The sequence below is a fragment of the Anabrus simplex genome, chromosome 1 (genome assembly GCF_040414725.1).
Source record: "Anabrus simplex isolate iqAnaSimp1 chromosome 1, ASM4041472v1, whole genome shotgun sequence".
NCBI lineage: Eukaryota > Metazoa > Arthropoda > Insecta > Orthoptera > Tettigoniidae > Anabrus > Anabrus simplex.
The window spans coordinates 743,300,690-743,322,299 of record NC_090265.1 but is presented as its reverse complement, the minus strand read 5'-3'; positions in this window follow the sequence as shown (position 1 = coordinate 743,322,299).

The following is a 21,610-nucleotide window of genomic DNA, read 5'->3' as shown; positions in this document are numbered from 1 at the left end:
GACATATTCTCTAACAACAACTCCCATGTCATATCAATATCGGAGTCGTGGTTGAAACCAAGTATCCCGTCTTCACTAGTACATTTGGAGGGTTACACGCTGATAAGAAACGATAGAGTAGGAAAAGGTGGGGAAGGCGTAGGGATATATCTGACCAAGGATATGAAATTCAAAGAATTATGCAAAACACCAAGTGAATTTCACAACGGGCCAGAGTTTCTATTTATTGAATAAAAAATTCGCTTTGTTAAGTGTTTACTGGGTGTTGTGTATCGTGTAATGTGTAATGTGACTCTGCTGAATCTAGACGACTCAAAAGCATGCTTACCTCACTCAATATGACGATCTTACCCCTAAATCCTACACACCACACAGCTACTTGCCATACTCTACTGGATTTAATTATTACAAACAATACTGATAGAATGCAGACTTACGGACAACAGCCAGCTCCCGGACTTTCCCAACATGACTTTATTTACGCAACTTACTTACTCACTGAAATGCCCCAAATATGAGCCTAAATTAATTTCTTATTGAGACTTCAAAGCCTAAACGAAGAGGCGTTCATTGATGACACACTCAAAACACCGTGGCACAACATACAGCTCGTACACGACATTAACGACAAAATAACCTTGTTTAACGAACTACTTTTAGGACTGTATGACAAACATGCCCCCATACGGACAGCACGAGTGAAACGAAAACCATCGCCTTGGCTGACGCAAGACATACGGGCAAAAATGGAGGAAAGAAATGCAGCTTACAAATATTATAGAAAAAATCCAACCGCAGACAATTTCGAAAAGTACAAAAATATTGCGTAACACAACAATGCTAAGGAATGCTAAGGTACGCCGTACACATGAAATATTAAAAAATAACAATTCTGACAATGTTTGGAAAGTTCTTCGGAACATTGGTTTGACAAAAAGTAAAACCGACGAAAACAACACTGACTTGCCATTAGACGAATTAAATACATATTTCTGCTCACAGACGAACGAACTAAAAGGGAAACAATCCACAGACTACATACGAAAAGAAACGCGATGAAGAGTTTTATTTTTCACATGTAACTTTTAATGACGCCAGAGAGGCAATTCATGAAATAAAGTCAGAGGCTACAGGATGTTACGGAATAAATTTTACATTAATTAAAGACTCTCGGAAATTGTTCTCCCAACACACATAATAAATACCTCACTCATGACAGAAATCTTTCCCAATATATGGAAAAGTGCCATAATACGACCGATAAGAAAAATCGATAATCCAAGAAAACCCGAAGACTTTCGACCAATTTGCATACTTCCTTGTCTTAGTAAAATATTAGAAAAGTTCGTTCATAAGCAGATAACAAATTACCTTAACAAACATAACTTACTCGACAAATACCAGTCAGGATTTAGACCTAACCACAGCACTACCACAGCACTACTAAAAGTTACAAATGACATTCAAATAGGAATTGACAACGGACAAATTACTATCCTTGTACTTTAGACCTAAGTAAAGAATTTGACTGTGTGGACAGGGCAATATTATTAGCTAAGCTACAAGCACAAACATTTTATTCAAGCGCATTGAAGTGGCTGCAATCTTATTTAATTGGGCGGCAGCAATGCGTTTCAGCAGGTACGAAAGTATCACACTGGCAACAAACTGAAGTTGGCGTAGTTCAGGGCAGTGTTCTAGCGCCACTGCCATTTTCACTGTACTTAAATGACCTACCAGAACATATAAAAACGTGTAAATACCATTTCTACGCAGATGATATTCAACTATATGTATATACAAACCCGAAAGACATCCAACTAGACATTAACAAACTAAACGATGACCTGGAAAATATAAAAGACTGGACTAAAAAAATTTATCTTAAAGTCAATCCATTCAAATCGCAAGCAATCATAATAGGATCCAAAAGTAATCATACAAACTGAAAAGTGTTAAAATTCCTCCAATCCTATTCCACGCAACATCAATACAAATAAACGAAACTGTAAAAAACCTTGGCCTCATTTTTGAAAAGTACTTAAACTGGACGGACCGGGCGAGTTGGCCGTGCGTGTAGAGGCGCGCCTCTGTGAGCTTGCATCCGGGAGATAGTAGGTTCGAATCCCACTATCGGTAGATCTGAAAATGGTTTTCTGTGGTTTCCCATTTTCACACCAGGCAAATGCTGGGGCTGTACCTTAACTAAGGCCACGGCCGCTTCCTTCCAACTCCTAGGCCTTTCCTATCCCATCGTCGCCATAAGACCTATCTGTGTCGGTGCGACGTAAAGCCAATAGCACAAAAATAAACTGGACGGAGCATAGGACGAAAATTTGCCAACGAGTATTCTTTCTTTGCACTCCCTTAAACGTTTACGGGATCTCCTTCCAATAAATACGAGAAAATTACTTGTTCAAAGCTTAATTCTACCCATCTTCGATTATGGTGACGTAATATAAAATAACCTAAACACCACACTTAACGCTAAACTTCAGCGGACTTATAATACATGCGTCCGCTTTGTATTAAATATGCCCAGGTATTGTCATATATCACCTTGTCTTGAACAGCTGTCGTGGTTATATTTGGCGGAGAGAAGAAACCTTCACTTTGTTTCGCTTGTTTACAACATTCACCGTACAAACACACCAACTTATCTGAGAATGGATCTTAAATACTTGTCATCCCCAAACAGTATACCTACAAGGTCAGAAACCTCTTCCCTGCTGAGCTTCCAAATTTACCGCACGACCGGGTACGGCAACTCATTCATACCTGCAACCATACGCTCCTGGAATTCCCTTCCGGCTGTAATTAGAGACATTCATAGTAGAAATGTACACTGACTGACAGAGCAAATGCAACACCAAGAAGGAGTGGTCAGAACTTTATGCCAATTGCAGGGTAGACTGACGTCACTGAGGTATGCTCATGATGTGAAATGCGCCGCTGTGCTGCGCACGTAGCGAACGATAAATGGGACACGGCGTTGGCGAATGGCCCACTTCGTACCGTGATTTCTCAGCCGACAGTCATTGTAGAACGTGTTGTCGTGTGCCACAGGACACGTGTATAGCTAAGAATGCCAGGCCGCCGTCAACGGAGGCATTTCCAGCAGACAGACGACTTTACGAGGGGTATGGTGATCGGGCTGAGAAGGGCAGGTTGGTCGCTTCGTCAAATCGCAGCCGATACCCATAGGGATGTGTCCACGGTGCAGCGCCTGTGGCGAAGATGGTTGGCGCAGAGACATGTGGCACGTGCGAGGGGTCCAGGCGCAGCCCGAGTGACGTCAGCACGCGAGGATCGGCGCATCCGCCGCCAAGCGGTGGCAGCCCCGCACGCCACGTCAACCGCCATTCTTCAGCATGTGCAAGACACCCTGGCTGTTCCAATATCTACCAGAACAATTTCCCGTCGATTGGTTGAAAGAGGCCTGCACTCCCGGCGTCCGCTCAGAAGACTACCATTGACTCCACAGCATAGACGTGCACGCCTGGCATGGTGCCGGGCTAGAGCGACTTGGATGACGGAATGGCGGAATGTCGTGTTCTCCGATGAGTCACGCTTCTGTTCTGTCAGTGATAGTCACCGCAGACGAGTGTGGCGTCGGCGTGGAGAAAGGTCAAATCCGACAGTAACTGTGGAGCGCCCTACCGCTAGACAACGCGGCATCATGGTTTGGGGTGCTATTGCGTATGATTCCACGTCACCTCTAGTGCGTATTCAAGTCACGTTAAATGCCCACCGCTACGTGCAGCATGTGCTGCGGCCGGTGGCACTCCCATACTTTCAGAGGCTGCCCAATGCTCTGTTTCAGCAGGATAATGCCCGCCCACACACTGCTCGCATCTCCCAACATGCTCTACGAGGTGTACAGATGCTTCCGTGGCCAGCGTACTCTCCGGATCTCTCACCAATCGAACACGTGTGGGATCTCATTGGACGCCGTTTGCAAACTCTGCCCCAGCCTCGTACGGACGACCAACTGTGGCAAATGGTTGACAGAGAATGGAGAACCATCCCTCAGGACACCATCGGCACTCTTATTGACTCTGTACCTCGACGTGTTTCTGCGTGCATCGCCACTCGCGGTGGTCCTACATCCTACTGAGTCGATGCCGTGCGCATTGTGTAACCTGCATATCGGTTTGAAATAAACATCAATTATTCGTCCGTGCCGTCTCTGTTTTTTTCCCAACTTTCATCCCTTTCGAACCACTCCTTCTTGGTGTTGCATTTGCTCTGTCAGTCAGTGTATTTTAAAAAGATGTTACAAATGGTACATAGACTTAAGAAATTAGTATTTCATGTTTTTTATAGTAACTCTCAGAAATTTACATTTTGTTTATAACTATTATTTAAGTTTAATTTTATAATTAATTATATGTAATTAGAAATCTTAATACCCTGTAGTTTGTACAATGTAACACATATAAGATGGTTTGGTATAACAGCAGGCTTCATAGCCTGAGCCACGTCATATAAAACAAGTCAATAAATAATAATAATAATAACTCATTTTTAAATGTCTCTGTTTAGACAATAGTATAGTATCGAAAAGCAGTCCAGTTAGATCGAGAACAAAATATTCTGTATTCTGACCAAAGGTCAGTCATCGCAATTGAGAACAGCGCCTCTGGCCAGCGGAACTTGAGTGCATGTAGAACATGTAAAGAATGGGGAAATGATTTATTTGGTAACAGAGTGACTCACACTTTAAACAAATTGAATGCTTGCTTCCATCCTGTATCCACCTTGCCATTAATCTATCTATCTATCTAACTAACTATCTATCTATCTATCTATCTATCTATCTGGTTCGTTTCGGCCTATTGAGGATAACGTGGTTCTTAACTCTGGCAGACCCAGTATCCTGTGATCGTTGCTCTGTGTAGTACATTTCACCCCTACTCCAGGCTCTTAATGGCGGGTGAGATCGGCATTCTGTACTTAACTCGATTGAAAATCTCATTTCTAGTTGTTCTAGGTCTTTTCTAACAAGTCTCGTCCACTTGACGGTAGTTGCTTTCCCTATAGGGACAGTGTTGAAGACTCCCGAGTAGTTTACCACCACCTACCTACCTACCTCTTTACTCTGGATCGGTCGAAACTGGCTGGAAACTGCCAGGAACTGAATCGGGACCTCTTAGACAAGATAAACAAAGTGTAAATGGCATGTCTCCAAAGCACAGAGACAATGACGTAAAGCAGAGGTCAATTAAAACGAATAAGCTTTAGCAAGAAAAGATTAAGATATGGGCATAGAACAAGCAAAACAGGGAAACACAGGGAGTCGAATACTTACGTACATAATTTGCGAAGATATATCAATCGAAATCGAATAGTTTCGTCTCATCAAACCGGATCTCATAAAATTTTACACAGTCGCAACAGAGGTATCATGAAAAGAGATACAATTATATTAAATCATTACCTGACAGTGGTAATTAAAACGTGATCCAAAGTATTTCTTTCTTAAGGACCAGATGTCATAAAGAGATGAAAGTAGCAGCTTTCACACAAGAAAATATTATCACGGGTTCCCCAAATAAAGTCAAGGCTTTTATAAAAAAAAACATGGCTCCCAACAATCTCCATAGAGACTGCATCCCCAGAAATGAAAAACACCAGTGAACCAATGCTGGCAGAAAATAAAATAAATATGGAACACAAGGAGGATAAAAAGGAGTTGCCATAGTTACGGAAACAAATATACTTGAGTCAAATGAAACAACTAAAATGAGAGTACCATCCCGAAATAAGCATATAAATCGGCTGAGCAAGCCGGAAACAATAGCGAGATAAAATAAGAATAATGATAAAAGTAAGTACCCATAAGATACTGCAAAATAACACAGGTCCGATAACCACACTACACACACACACACTCAGAGACCAAACATGCGAAGCAGAATGAATAAATAGTACTATATTGTAGCGGTATAATTTTGAGGGCTGTGTGAAATCACCGCTACACCGGAAATTTGTTCGTGTGGAATTTAAAAAAAGAGGGTGAATGGAAACTATTGTTTGATCTTGCCCAATGGAACGGAACTCTGCGATAACTAATTGTTGTACATTTAAGGTTCTTATTGGTGTGAATTGGATTATAACGGTGGGCTGATCCACCACCACTGGATACTCCGTGGAGCTTTGTTGTTACGAAGTTGGTATTGGTCAGCGCGAGACTCGACTGTTAACTGTTGTCCACTGCGCGCCCTTTTGTAAGCTGCTGGTACCGTGGTTGCTAATGGCCATCTCTGCTTGAGTCAGGATGTCTTGGCGACAGCCTACTGTTACTATGGCCGGCAGACGGTCTGTGTGTGTGTTAAAACCACCCTAATGTGACCCTTCGTGGTGAATTATATTATTGTTAGTGGTGGGTTGATGATAGAAAATTACTAGTATTTGTGTGGAGTTCTTATTTTAAAAGTTTACAGTGACCGTTCCGTTCACACCGAAGCATGCCTTAATACACGGATAACGTCGCCTCGGATGTAAGTTTTAAAATCTTGACAATGTGAAAAGGCCTCATCACCTCGGTAAGTCCAACTTTATATGTAATATAAACTGTCTCGGCGAGTTTGAAGAGTGTGGCTTTGTCAAGTTCAGGCGAACGAAATTCAAAATGTCGGCTCGGCGTATAATATTATATTTTATTTTTGACTGAAGATACCGTTCGCCTTCTTATCATATTAAGTGTTTGAGTGAATATTTTGTGGTTGAAATTTATTTATTCCGCAAGTTTTTACCATGCCCAAGCTGTTGTGTTATTTTAGGGCGAAGTATATTTTTAATTGAAAGGACATACTTCTACGTCACGAGACCGTATGTTTTAAAATAACCTGTTCTTTTAACAGAAGCTGTGACAAGTTAAATCACTGTATCTGTTATTAATTTAAAATTCTTCCCCGTGGAAAGGAAAGAAACCAAATGGGAAAGTATTTACTATCTATATGGTCTGGTTGTATAGTTACCCTACTAAGGGCGTCTAAAAATTTAAGATTAATAAAACGTTATGTCAATTTTAAACCCAAGTGAATACTGAAGAGTACTTTGGGTCGAATTAAATTTAATTCCATCTTTTCTTTTGTTTATGATAACGGTTTGATTAGTTTGCATTGTCGCGGCGTAAGTGTGAGTTGTAACAATACTTGTGACGTGCAGACGTACGTTGTTGTGCGGATAACTTATGCCGTTGGCGTGATGAACTGAGTCACGAGATGAGTTCTAATTGCTTCTATATTATTGTGCTATCGTATTACTATTATTGACCTCCTTCAATTTTCATTCATTGTTTTTCTTCTGATGTGAGCTCTTTCTTCATTTTTTTGCCTTCCTTAATGTTTCTTGAGGACATTGTCGGTCTGTTAGGGGACGCGGTTGAAGGATTTAATTTGAAACACTTCCGTGTTCACTGAGGAATTTCAAACATGTAATAATTTATTGTTTGGGTAATTTTATTGGGACGCGCGTACCCATAAACAGTTATTAATGACTTTGAAAATGATCATTCTTATAACTTCCTTAAAGAAAGATGGCTCGAGCTCGAACAAGCAAATTGTAATAAACAGTAATTTGTAATGAACCTCTAAGTCAAACTGAAGTTAATTCCGCCTGGAAAATATTGAATTATTTTAAAATTTGGTTGTAATTGTTGGTATGATGACTACGATTGGTAGTAATTCTGCGAATTAGCCTTGTTATTAGTTTTCTCTTTTCTTAAGAAAGTTGTTTTCATTTTTCTTATATATTTATATTGCACCACCCACCCTACTTATTTTCTTCTTTAAATTATATTAAATTTTTGGTTTAAGTGTGACGGAGTGCGTCATTATTGTGAATTGCTCTACCTCATATTCCTTCCACCCTCTGTTATGGTCGTTGACCTATTGGCCTCGCCCAGATTCGCATCGCTTCCCCTTCCTGTGTTTGTTTTTATTGAGGCCCTTCTCTCGGTAGTTGGCGTGATTCACTCTGGGAAGCGCCTCTTATCTCTTTGGTGGCCGCGCTGACAGTGGAGGACTTGGACTGCGGTATTGTGTTTTCACTTGTTTGATTCCTCACTTCTTCGATTGTCGGTACGCCACAATATGAGGACACGTTACGATAAGAATCTTAACAGCATGACAAGAATGAGTCAATGGCTCATGAGCTTGATCTGAGTGCACAGGTCAGATATCTGGGTCGCCGCAAATAGGCCTGGCTCACCCAGTCGACCCCATAACCAAAATAACCTACACGCCGCATGACGCGCATTCATATCGCACATCAAGGCGAACATGAATCGTACAGCATCAGCGTTAAACCATATTACAGACCATAAGCTCATGCCAGACATCGAAACCGAAGAGAAATATGAGGACACCAATCAAAAACTACAAATAGACTCATCACACACACGAAACAATCGGATGAGTGCTACCTTTCTCTCAACGTAGGAACGATAACATAACAAGGAGACATGCAGAAAAAGGAAGGACACAGAAATTGCAGCAAATAAAAAGATTAATACACAGTACAGGGATGTCTCAGTAAACAGAACCAGCATAAGTATATTTATTTATTCAATACTAGCTGTAGTACCCGGCGTTGCGCGGATAGTTTCTGAATATTTACCTTTAAGATTTGCATTACCAGTTAGTTATGTGCGATGTGAACTTTTATAGAATTCCTTTTTGACTTGCAGATTGATGTTATGATCTATTATGTAGTTTTAGAATTATTTAGATGTGTTTTATTTCGGGTTTTAGATTATTTAATTTTCGAGTAAAACTTCGTCCTTACGGAAGCTCTAATTGACTGGGAAGTATTTGATCCTGTCAAAAATTGATAAGTGATAACTATAATTATGTATTTAGCCGTCGCACTATCGATACGATGTACAGGATTTCAACTGTCAATGAGACTGTCCCCCTCTCGCCCCCACCACTAAGAGTTAAAAAGATCTGGATTTTCACCATTCATCTCAGTGACCCAGAAAACTGTAGATTCGACACTGTTTTGGATTATTTTTATATCTCACTCTCCCCTCACCCACACTCAAAAGGTGGCTGAACATGAATTTTAAAAAATTCGGAGTGTCACTAATCATTTCAGCGACCACGTAAAAACTATGGATTCGATAATATTCTAGATTATTTTTATACCGCCCCCCCCCCTGCCCATAAGGGTGATAGGGGTGTCTTACCCTCGCGCGGTTTGTCTCCTGATACTAATTGATAAGTGTACCAAGTTTGGTGAAATTGCTCCAGTGGTTTAGGAGATGTGTCATTTGCACACACACACTTCCATTCTTATATATAGTACGCTTTTCATACTCGTACTTCATCCCCTTTCCATCCCCGCCCAAAGGAGTCCTATGAGTGCCTTACACAACAGTATATATTTTCCAGATATTAAATCTTATTTGTACCAATTTTGGTTGGCAGCTATGCTCAAACGTACATACATAATCTCACTGCTCTAGAATCCTGGAGCTGACGTTGCCATGGTTACGGAAGTTCATTTCTTTATCCGATTCCTAGAGCAGGGAAGTGTGGTGCCAATATCTCCGTAACGGTTGGTTTTAGGGTCTTAAAACATGGTTTTCGGGCCCGTAGGGCTTACCGAGTTTTGTTCTTTGCGCCAAGAGGATTAAATTGAGCTTTGTCTCGTCCTTATACGACAAATTCGATATTTTGCCTATATTAGCCTATTATTTTTATATTTCTCCCCCGTGACCCCCACACCGAATTGTTTTGAAAATAAAATACAGCCCATGTTACTCACTGGCAATGTATCTTTCTATAGGTGAAGAAATTAAATCGGGTCAGTCGTTTTTGAGCCTATTCGTTACAAACAAATTTTTCCTCTTTATAATACACTGACTGACAGAGCAAATGCAACACCAAGAAGGAGTGGTCAGAACTTTATGCCAATTGCAGGGTAGACTGACGTCACTGAGGTATGCTCATGATGTGAAATGCGCCGCTGTGCTGCGCACGTAGCGAACGATAAATGGGACACGGCGTTGGCGAATGGCCCACTTCGTACCGTGATTTCTCAGCCGACAGTCATTGTAGAACGTGTTGTCGTGTGCCACAGGACACGTGTATAGCTAAGAATGCTAGGCCGCCGTCAACGGCGGCATTTCCAGCAGACAGACGACTTTACGAGGGGTATGGTGATCGGGCTGAGAAGGGCAGGTTGGTCGCTTCGTCAAATCGCAGCCGATACCCATAGGGATGTGTCCACGGTGCAGCGCCTGTGGCGAAGATGGTTGGCGCAGGGACATGTGGCACGTGCGAGGGGTCCAGGCGCAGCCCGAGTGACGTCAGCACGCGAGGATCGGCGCATCTGCCGCCAAGCGGTGGCAGCCCCGCACGCCACGTCAACCGCCATTCTTCAGCATGTGCAAGACACCCTGGCTGTTCCAATATCGACCAGAACAATTTCCCGTCGATTGGTTGAAGGAGGCCTGCACTCCCGGCGTCCGCTCAGAAGACTACCATTGACTCCACAGAACAGACGTGCACGCCTGGCATGGTGCCGGGCTAGAGCGACTTGGATGAGGGAATGGCGGAACGTCGTGTTCTCCGATGAGTCACGCTTCTGTTCTGTCAGTGATAGTCACCGCAGACGAGTGTGGCGTCGGCGTGGAGAAAGGTCAAATCCGGCAGTAACTGTGGAGCGCCCTACCGCTAGATAACGCGGCATCATGGTTTGGGGCGCTGTTGCGTATGATTCCACGTCACTTCTAATGCGTATTCAAGGCACGTTAAATGCCCACCGCTACGTGCAGCATGTGCTGCGGCCGGTGGCACTCCCGTACCTTCAGGGGCTGCCCAATGCTCTGTTTCAGCAGGATAATGCCCGCCCACACACTGCTCGCATCTCCCAACAGGCTCTACGAGGTGTACAGATGCTTCCGTGGCCAGCGTACTCTCCGGATCTCTCACCAATCGAACACGTGTGGGATCTCATTGGACGCCGTTTGCAAACTCTGCCCCAGCCTCGTACGTACGACCAACTGTGGCAAATGGTTGACAGAGAATGGAGAACCATCCCTCAGGACACCATCCGCACTCTTATTGACTCTGTACCTCGACGTGTTTCTGCGTGCATCGCCGCTCGCGGTGGTCCTACATCCTTCTGAGTCAATGCCGTGCGCATTGTGTAACCTGCATATCGGTTTGCAATAAACATCAATTATTCGTCCGTGCCGTCTCTGTTTTTTCCCCAACTTTCATCCCTTTCGAACCACTCCTTCTTGGTGTTGCATTTGCTCTGTCAGTCAGTGTATTAGTATAGAAGTCTTTACAGAGTTATCCTCCCTTATAGACTCTAAGTAATAGGGAATAAATGAATCAAAACCAAGTTAAGTAACTATTTAAATAAGATAAGAAGCGGGAGCGTCAACTTGGTCCTTAACACAATAGAAATTCTTAAGTCATTCGGCAATGTTGGCAAATGATCTATAGAGAAAATTGATACGAAACCCGTCATTTAGGTTACGTATCAAAATAACTAAGAGGCAGCCTCGTTATAGCAAGCTAACACCTGGTGTTGACCCACATCTTGTCTGGATGAATCAGCTAGTCTGGTATTAAAATATTCCACTACCAGCCTGCTCTAACAAGACAGTACATTCCGCAGAATGCACTGTTCTTCTTGAGCACTTACGCAATCACTTTTTCATCTACATAACATGCTAATCTCACTTTCCTTTCATATAGCTTTCTCACGCTACTTAAGAATTTATTCTATAGTTATATTGAAGTCAATTTTTCACACAAGAAAATATTATCACGGCTTCCCCAAATAAAGTCAAGGCTTTTATAATAAGAAACATGGCTCCCAACAATCTCTATAGAGACTGCATCCCCAGAAATCAAAAACACCAGTGAAGCAATCCTGGCAGAATAATTTACTCAAACTGCCTTCAATAGGCAATATTCCACTCTTTTGAGATCCTTGCAGTAATTTTTTGATCATCACTCCGTCTGCACATCACTAGAAACGTTTTCCTCAACTTCTATGTTTCTACATAAACACCTACTAAATGTAGGTCATCTGTCTTGTTCCCGGATCTTTCCTCCTAATCCAACCCTTATTTTTGTATAACCTCAATAGCCACCAAATCAACCCCCCTTTTTTGCCTCCTTCCCCATACCTTGTATTAATCTTGGAGATTTGGAATACCTTATAAAATAAAGGGAATCCCTTTCCCTGCATTCTTCTACAAGTCTTTGCATTTGAATGTACTTAATCGTAGCTTTCAAAGCTTTCTGACTACTACGTCCTTTACCCTCCTACGTCTCAAACCAAATATAACCCAATCCTACGTTCTCAACATTTGTTTTAATTTTAGACAATCAACTCTCTGCCCCATAGAATGCTCTGCTTAACACTAACGTCTTTAACATTAATCTCAAAATCTTATAAATTATCTAAGGTAATTTTGTCACTAATATTTTAACCATAGATAGTGCTGCAATCCTTCTCCATTTTGCCCTCTTAATTTGATCTTCCTAGCCACCCCTTCTATTTAACAGCAATCCTAAATATCTTAACTACTTCTTCTATGCTCTCTCCCTGTATCATCTGTTTCCTTTCCGTCTTCCTCCTCCTATTCTTGCTTATAATTAACACCTTTGATTTATTACTGTTAATTTTTAATGCCCACTTCCTTGCGAACTCCGACTGCTCATTCAAACTCTTTTGTAATCCCCCTCCTGTTAAACCATTAGGATATTATCTGCAAATATCAATCCTGGGATCTCTAGTTTATGCACTACCGGCACTGCTCGTCTTCGTCCTCCGTGCCCTCCCAAAATATCGTTAATGAATAGCAAAAGTAACAACGGCGAAAATTTGCATCCTTGTTTTAGCCCAATCTTACAATATATAGGTCCACTAATTAAGTTATCTTCAAGTTTGATACAACAATTTACCTTGACGTATATCGCTTCTATCGCCCGTATCATCTTCCTTGAGACCCCCAACCTGCCTACTTTTTCTATCAGTGCTTTTCTGCTCACCGTGTCAAACGCTTTTTCAAAGTCCATGCCTGCTAAGTACACACATCCTCTTTCCCTACTTAAGTATTTATCTATTATCATCTTAACTGTCACAATGTTGTCTGTCGTTCTCCTTCCTTTTCGGAACCCTCCTTGGAATATTGATATTATTGAATGCTTTTCGGCCCAGACCGTTAACCTATTTGCCAAAATGCCTGTGAAAATCTCATTCAAAAAGTCTAGTAGTGTTACTCCTCGGTAGTTACACTGCAAGTTTTTGCTCCCTTTCCTTTTATAAATTGGACAAATGATCCCACATTCCCACTCTTTTGGTATTTTACCACCATTGAAGATCCTGTTAAATTATTTTACTATTGGCTTCCTCATCTGTCTGTATTTGCAAATTTCTTTCAAAAAATGCCATTTCTTCCCCTTTGCCTATCACCTCCTGTACTTACTCTATAGAGATATCTTTGTCATGTTCATATATACTAACTTCCATATTTCTCCATGTAACCCTAATCCCATCCCCACACTTCCATTTGTCCTTATCTCCTAACAAACCGCTCAAATATGTCACCCCACTGGTCATGATCGATCCTAGCTTTGTCAAACCTTTTCCCTCCTTTATTAATTTTGCTTATTATTTCCTATACTATCTCCGCTTGGTTCTACCTGCATTCTCTGTTAATTAACTCCGTTTGTTCTATTGCCCGTTGCTTCTTCCTGTCGACAATTTTCCTTTTGTGCTCCTCCTTTAATCTGCAGAAAGTTTCTCTTTCTTCATTACTTTCACTTACTCTGTATTTTTAAGGCCTTCATTACTGAGATCCTTAATTCCCCTTACTCTTTGTTGCGCCATAGTCTCATATACTCTCTTTTATTGCTCTATCCGAGAAACCCTCTTTATAGGGTGTTCAATTAGGTCCAGGGCTCTATCGATATTATTTTCATCCAACGCTACTTCCCAGCCACATCTGATTAACTGTATCTCGTTCTTCGTAAGTTCCTATAGTTCTCTATGCGTGTTCTCAGCTCATTTATATTTAGCATAACTCTTACCCCTCTCTGCAACCCCTTTTGAACCCCCTCCCTTTCTTCCCCTATACTTTTTTACATCTAAACTCCTACCGGTGCATGGTGTGATCGCACCCAATCTTCAATTTCTATCCTTATGATTTTCCCTTGCATATCTTCCGAACAAATTACTAAGTCAATTACACATCCCCTGTGCTGTAATATATGTTCATTTACCTTCTCTATCCCCCTCCCAAAAGCCATTTAAAATGTAGAATTTTCCTGCCTCACAAAATTCTAGTAGCATTCCTCCATAGCTGTTTCTTTCCTTGTCTTTACTTCCTTTATCTACCCTTAAGCCCGTCTCATCTTATTTGCTAAACATTGGACATTGTTCCCCTATTCTAGCATTCGAATCACCAAGTAATACTATTCCGTCTTCTTCGAACTTCCCCCTAATAATACTGGTTTCTAAAAGAAGCTCCTCGAAGAACTTATCATTAGCGTAAGGTGATCCCTTGGGGTGGCAGTAAGCGCACGCCATGCACATCTTCCTTTCTCTTCCCTTCTCTCTCCCTGTGTTAAATCTTAACCATATGACTTCATCCAGCTCGTTTTCAATTTCCTCTACTAAATCGCTGATATCTTATTTAATTAACACTACAATTGCTCCTGGCGATCGGCCCTTGTTTTTTGTTGCTTTATTGACTTACTTTTAACAGTGACCCTCCCCCCAAGTTACCTACTTTACTATTTGTATCCAAGTCTCCAATATTGCTGTAATATCAAAACTTTCAACCACCTTTATCACCTCAATATTACTTATTTTGCTTGATAAGCCATCGATATTTACTAATCCTATCTTCCAGTCTAGTTATAACTTGCCCTCTCTTCCTTCTCCATTACCTTCTTTATTTATACTTCTCGTCACCATCGCTCTCTCGCCTTCTATCTCCACGCCTTCGTATTTTGATATTTTATGGCGTTCTTTCTTCTCCTTATCCTCTGTACCTTTGTTTTTCTTACCCCACAGACCTTTTAGATTCCTGCTTCTCCCTTTCATCATAGTGACTTTTCCATTCATATCATCCCTAGACCCGCTACCTCCATTATTATCCCCATGTTCCCTGAACTCTGCATTCTATTTTTCTTGGGCATCACACTCCACCTCCACCTCATGGATCCTTGTACTAAGCCCCACGCTGCACTGAACACTTGACTCTTCGTTAGATTCAGTTCTTATCTCGCCCCCATGTTCCTTTTGATCTGCAACCTGCCTTCCTTCTTCCCTTGTACCCGGGTTCTCTTCTTTCTTGAGCTCCTCTTCCATAGCTTTCAGTTCAGCTACCGACCAAAAACGCCTCCATTTCCGGTTGGACACAAATAGCTGTTGGCCGCTTAAATACGCCTTCAACCCCTGAGATCTTGGCCTGTCTTCGCGTCTCTTCAGTATTCTCAAATTCTGGCTACCTTCTCTTCCCATGTCTCGCTTCACCCACATCTTTTCCCTTGTAACTTGCCAGCATTTCTTATTCCTATATCCGCCATTAGGGTGGCTAACAATTGGACTTTTATTGGTCTGTGACCCTTCGCTTTACCTACTCTTTCCACGTCATCAGTGTCCACCTCACTAAATTAATTTTCATCTTGTATTGTAAAACGTCCACCACTTAGTGTATAATGTCTATCTTCTTCTCTACACATTCTTCCTGCACCCCATATATGTATAAACATTTCTTCATCCTTTTCTGGCTGTTAGCTACTGTCTCTCTTTTCAAATTAAGTAACTCCTCTTGCAGAATTTTGACATTCTCTCTTAGTACCTGAATATCTTTCTCGTTGCTCCCTGTCTTTCTCGCAGCCGCCACCTTATTCTTTTCAATAAAATCTTTCAGATCCCTTTGCTCCTTGCACAGAGCATCTATCATCTCAACTAACTTATCAAATATGCAGTGTTCTTTCACCACGTCTCTCATCATCTCCCGAATCCTCTCCATATCTTCCCAACTCATGTTTCAGCTGGGCGTTTGGTCCGGGGTTCAATTCCACCCCCTGACCACCAGACACACCGTTAACACCGCCGCCACCAGTAGCATCTCGCCCGTCTTCCCCTTCACATCCTTCCTTGTATTCCACTCTGTGGTCTTCTTCTACCTGCTCGTCCAGCTCCCGATATCCGCCCGATACTGCTCCACTCCCACCATAACTCTCCGCACTCACTACTCCACACGTCTGCGCCCGTCGCTTGGTTGGTCTAGACTCCAAAACTAGCATAACAATGGCAAGCCAAGGAAGGATAAATAGGATAAATAGCTGGAGATTGAAGAAGTAATTGCATTGATTCTAAGCAATCATATGCATTGACTCCGAACTGAGAGAGCCATACAAGGTCAAGTATGAATCTTTTTGAAATACCATTTATATGAGATTAAAATCCATCTTTTTTTTATCCAATCCATTATTGTCCCAGATCAGAGATCACACGAATCAAAGGTAAGCTATAAAGAAATGCTTTGGGAATCCTCCGTTACATGAGGTGCCATCCGTCTAATCGGGATGAACTACACTTCAAGTTAGACATAGAGAATACTAACCAGTCACAACTGACTGATTTATGACAACGTAAAGAATGCGATATGTAAAGTTAGATATGAAGGTGCGGCGAAATTGTCCACGGGAGATTGGTCCCCTCTTTCCCAAGCTGTTGTCGTGCTCTCTAGTTGTTGATGTGTTCAGCCCATGACTTTTCTCAGGATGGTTCGATCGTTCATTTACAGTCCTGACTGCTGTAGTGGAGTTCCAGATTCAGATCTGTACACGTTCTCTAGAAATGAGATACAGGTACGAAGTATTAAACAAACAATAACAAAGAAGGGACTTTAGAAATAGAATAAGAAATAAAATGTACAAAATATTGTCCGTGCCAGGTTCTCAAGATAGAGAGTAGGAAATGAAGATGTCAGCATCATGCACGTCATTCGCCGTTGTGGGAAGGCGATAGAATATGGAGGGTTGCTGGAGCAACGAAGTCACAAATTTCAGTCAATTGAAGAGACGTAAAGTGAAAAACATAATTTGTTTGTTAAGGCACTTCGCTTTACGTCCCAGCAACTGCATTTACGGTTTCCGGAGAGCCTAGGTGACGGAATTTTGTCCCACAGGAATTTCTTTACGTTCCAGTAAATCTACCAACACAAGGTATAGATGGATGGTCAGAAAATGTTAGCTAACAACTGTGCAGGCTGCGATGTAAGGTATAGATGGATGGGCGGGCAATGTTAGCTACAGTAACAACTGTGCAGGCTGTGATGTAAGGTATAGATGGATGGGCGGGCAATGTTAGCTACAGTAACAACTGTGCAGGCTGCGATGTAATTTATAGATGGATGGGCGGGCAATGTTAGCTAGAGTACCAACTGTGCAGGCTGTGATGTAAGGTATAGATGGATGGGCGGGCAGTGTTAGCTAGAGTACCAACTGTGCAGGCTGCGATGTATGGTATAGATGGATGGGCGGGCAATGTTAGCTAGAGTACCAACTGTGCAGGCCGCGATGTAAGGTATAGATGGATGGGCGGACAATGTTAGCTAGAGTACCAACTGTGCAGGCTGCGATGTAAAGTATAGATGGATGGGCGGGCAATGTTCGCTAACAGCTGTGCAGGCTGTGATGTAAGGTATAGATGGATGGGCGGGCAATGTTACCTAGAGTACCAACTGTGCAGGCTGCGATGTAAGGTATAGATGGATGGGCGGGCAATGTTTAGCTACAGTACCAACTGTGCAGGCTGCGATGTAAGGTATAGATGGATGGGTGGACAATGTTAGCTAGAGTACCAACTGTGCAGGCTGCGATGTAAGGTATAGATGGATGGGCGGGCAATGTTAGCTAGAGTATCAACTGTGCAGGCTGCGATGTAAGGTATAGATGGATGGGCGGGCAATGTTAGCTAGAGTACCAACTGTGCAGGCTGCGATGTAAAGTATAGATGGATGGGCGGGCAATGTTAGCTAACAGCTGTGCAGGCTGTGATGTAAGGTATAGATGGATGGGCGGGCAATGTTAGCTAGAGTACCAACTGTGCAGGCTGCGATGTAAGGTATAGATGGATGGGCGGGCAATGTTAGCTAGAGTACCAACTGTGCAGGCTGCGATGTAAGGTATAGATGGATGGGCGGACAATGTTAGCTAGATTACCAACTGTGCAGGCTGCGATGTAAGTTATAGATGGATGGGCGGGCAATGTTAGCTAGAGTACCAACTGTGCAGGCTGCGATGTAAGGTATAGATGGATGGGCGGGCAATGTTAGCTAGAGTACCAACTGTGCAGGCTGCGATGTATGGTATAGATGGATGGGCGGACAATGTTAGCTAACAGCTGTGCAGGCTGCGATGTAAGGTATAGATGGATGGGCGGACAATGTTAGCTACAGTAACAACTGTGCAGGCTGTGATGTAAGGTATAGATGGATGGGCGGGCAATGTTAGCTAGAGTACCAACTGTGCAGGCTGCGATGTAAGGTATAGATGGATGGGCGGACAATGTTAGCTAGAGTACCAACTGTGCAGGCTGCGATGTAAGGTATAGATGGATGGGCGGACAATGTTAGCTAGATTACCAACTGTGCAGGCTGCGATGTAAGTTATAGATGGATGGGCGGGCAATGTTAGCTAGAGTACCAACTGTGCAGGCTGCGATGTAAGGTATAGATGGATGGGCGGGCAATGTTAGTTAGAGTACCAACTGTGCAGGCTGCGATGTATGGTATAGATGGATGGGCGGACAATGTTAGCTAACAGCTGTGCAGGCTGCGATGTAAGGTATAGATGGATGGGCGGACAATGTTAGCTACAGTAACAACTCTGCAGGCTGTGATGTAAGGTATAGATGGATGGGCGGGCAATGTTAGCTAGAGTACCAATTGTGCAGGCTGCGATGTAAGGTATAGATGGATGGGCGGGCAATGTTAGCTAGAGTACCAACTGTGCAGGCTGCGATGTATGGTATAGATGGATGGGCGGACAATGTTAGCTAACAGCTGTGCAGGCTGCGATGTAAGGTATAGATGGATGGGCGGGCAATGTTAGCTACAGTAACAACTGTGCAGGCTGTGATGTGAGGTATAGATGGATGGGCGGGCAATGTTAGCTAGAGTACCAACTGTGCAGGCTGCGATGTAAGGTATAGATGGATGGGCGGGCAATGTTAGCTAGAGTACCAACTGTGCAGGCTGCGATGTAAGGTATAGATGGATGGGCGGGCAATGTTAGCTAGAGTACCAACTGTGCAGGCTGCGATGTAAGGTATAGATGGATGGGCGGACAATGTTAGCTAGAGTACCAACTGTGCAGGCTGCGATGTAAGGTATAGATGGATGGGCGGGCAATGTTAGCTACAGTACCAACTGTACAGGCTGCGATGTAAGGTATAGATGGATGGGCGGGCAATGTTAGCTACAGTAACAACTGTGCAGGCTGCGATGTAAGGTATAGATGGATGGGCGGGCAATGTTAGCTAACAGCTGTGCAGGCTGTGATGTAAGGTATAGATGGATGGGCGGGCAATGTTAGCTAGAGTACCAACTGTGCAGGCTGCGATGTATGGTATAGATGGATGGGCGGGCAATGTTAGCTAGAGTACCAACTGTGCAGGCTGTGATGTAAGGTATAGATGGATGGGCGGAAAATGTTAGCTAGAGTACCAACTGTGCAGGCTGCGATGTAAGGTATAGATGGATGGGCGGACAATGTTAGCTAGAGTACCAACTGTGCAGGCTGCGATGTAAGGTATAGATGGATGGGCGAGCAATGTTAGCTAGAGTACCAACTGTGCAGGCTGTGATGTAAGGTATAGATGGATGGGCGGGCAATGTTAGCTAGAGTACCAACTGTGCAGGCTGCGATGTAAGGTATAGATGGATGGGCGGGCAATGTTAGCTAGAGTACCAACTGTGCAGGCTGTGATGTAAGGTATAGATGGATGGACCGAAAAGTTAGCTAACAGCTGTGCAGGCTGCGATGTAAGGTATAGATGGATGGGCGGACAATGTTAGCTAGAGTACCAACTGTGCAGGCTGCGATGTAAGGTATAGATGGATAGGCGGACAATGTTAGCTAGAGTACCAACTGTGCAGGCTGCGATGTAAGGTATAGATGGATGGGCAGGCAATGTTAGCTACAGTAACAACTGTGCAGGCTGCTATGTATGGTATAGATGGATGGGCGGACAATGTTAGCTAGAGTACCAACTGTGCAGGCTGCGAGGTAAGGTATAGATGGATGGGCGGACAATGTTAGCTAGAGTACCAACTGTGCAGGCTGCGATGTACGGTATAGATGGATGGGCGGGCAATGTTAGCTATAGTATGAACTGTGCAGGCTGCGATGTAAGGTATAGATGGATGGATGTACTTTTGTGTACAATGAGAACTTCTTAAGTGTTGAATTGTTGGTTTCAGGGTGCCTTTTGTGTATTGTACTGAACGCGTGCTTTTGTGAATAGCGGCAAACTTTTGTCGGCGACCGATAACTTTAATAATGTACAGTCATCAGAGTTAGTGGAAATATTAATGTCACACTTCCTGATAAACTTGCACGATGCTCATGTCGCTTCGAGATTTCTTTCTATTATTTATGTTAAAATAAATAGGAGGAGAATTTTAAGATATAACTTTGTGACAACAATGACCTTGTCACGAAGTAACCCTAGTGTTAAAAATTGCCTTGTTTTAGTAATCTGGAATCGGAAAACAATGTTCCACTCTTCCGAAGCAGTAATATCAATCTCTTGGTAAGATCTAATTGAGAACTAGTTGAAAATGGTGCGAATAATCTGCGTTCTTGATTCAGGAAATGTGGTATTTGTCCTCTGAACAAGGAAGAAGTGCTGAAGCACCTGTACAATAGGGCAATGGATGTAGAAGGTGATGCTGTGAAACAAGCTGTATGTATGTTTCATTGAGCACTTGAATCACAAAACAGATGAGTTAAAACTAATGACTGAATTATGAGGAGACACATAGATGTGCCACCCGGAAGAGGTATGACAGCTTCAGATTTCGCCATTGCAGAGAATATTCCTAGCTGTAGTGGCACCGACAGAAACTATCGCTCAAAGAACAGTAAAGACACCGGAATAGAGGATTCAAGTAAAAATGACGATGGTGATATCTGTACTGAATGAAAATACGATTTCCTGCATGAAGAAGAATCTAATTCTGACTCTGAAGAACTTCCTTTTCGCGAAAATCGTACCTTTGAATCTGATAAGATTATTGGAACACACGTAATCGTAATATTCAAAGGCAAGTACTGTCTCGGAATCGTAATGAAAGTATTCAAGTGAGGTGGAGTTGTTAGTGCAATGGACAGCACTGGGATGTGGCCGGTATCAAGGAAAGAATCTAGTAAGCAGATGACGAGATATGAAAAATTCATCCAGCCATACAAAGAGGAAAACTTGAAATCTATAACATACCAAAACTCACAAAACACAGCGCAATGTAAACAGTTTGTAAACTGTTTTCTCTTGAATGCTGCGAATATTTCAAGTGTTTATATCTGAGGGATTAAAAAATCTACAGTGT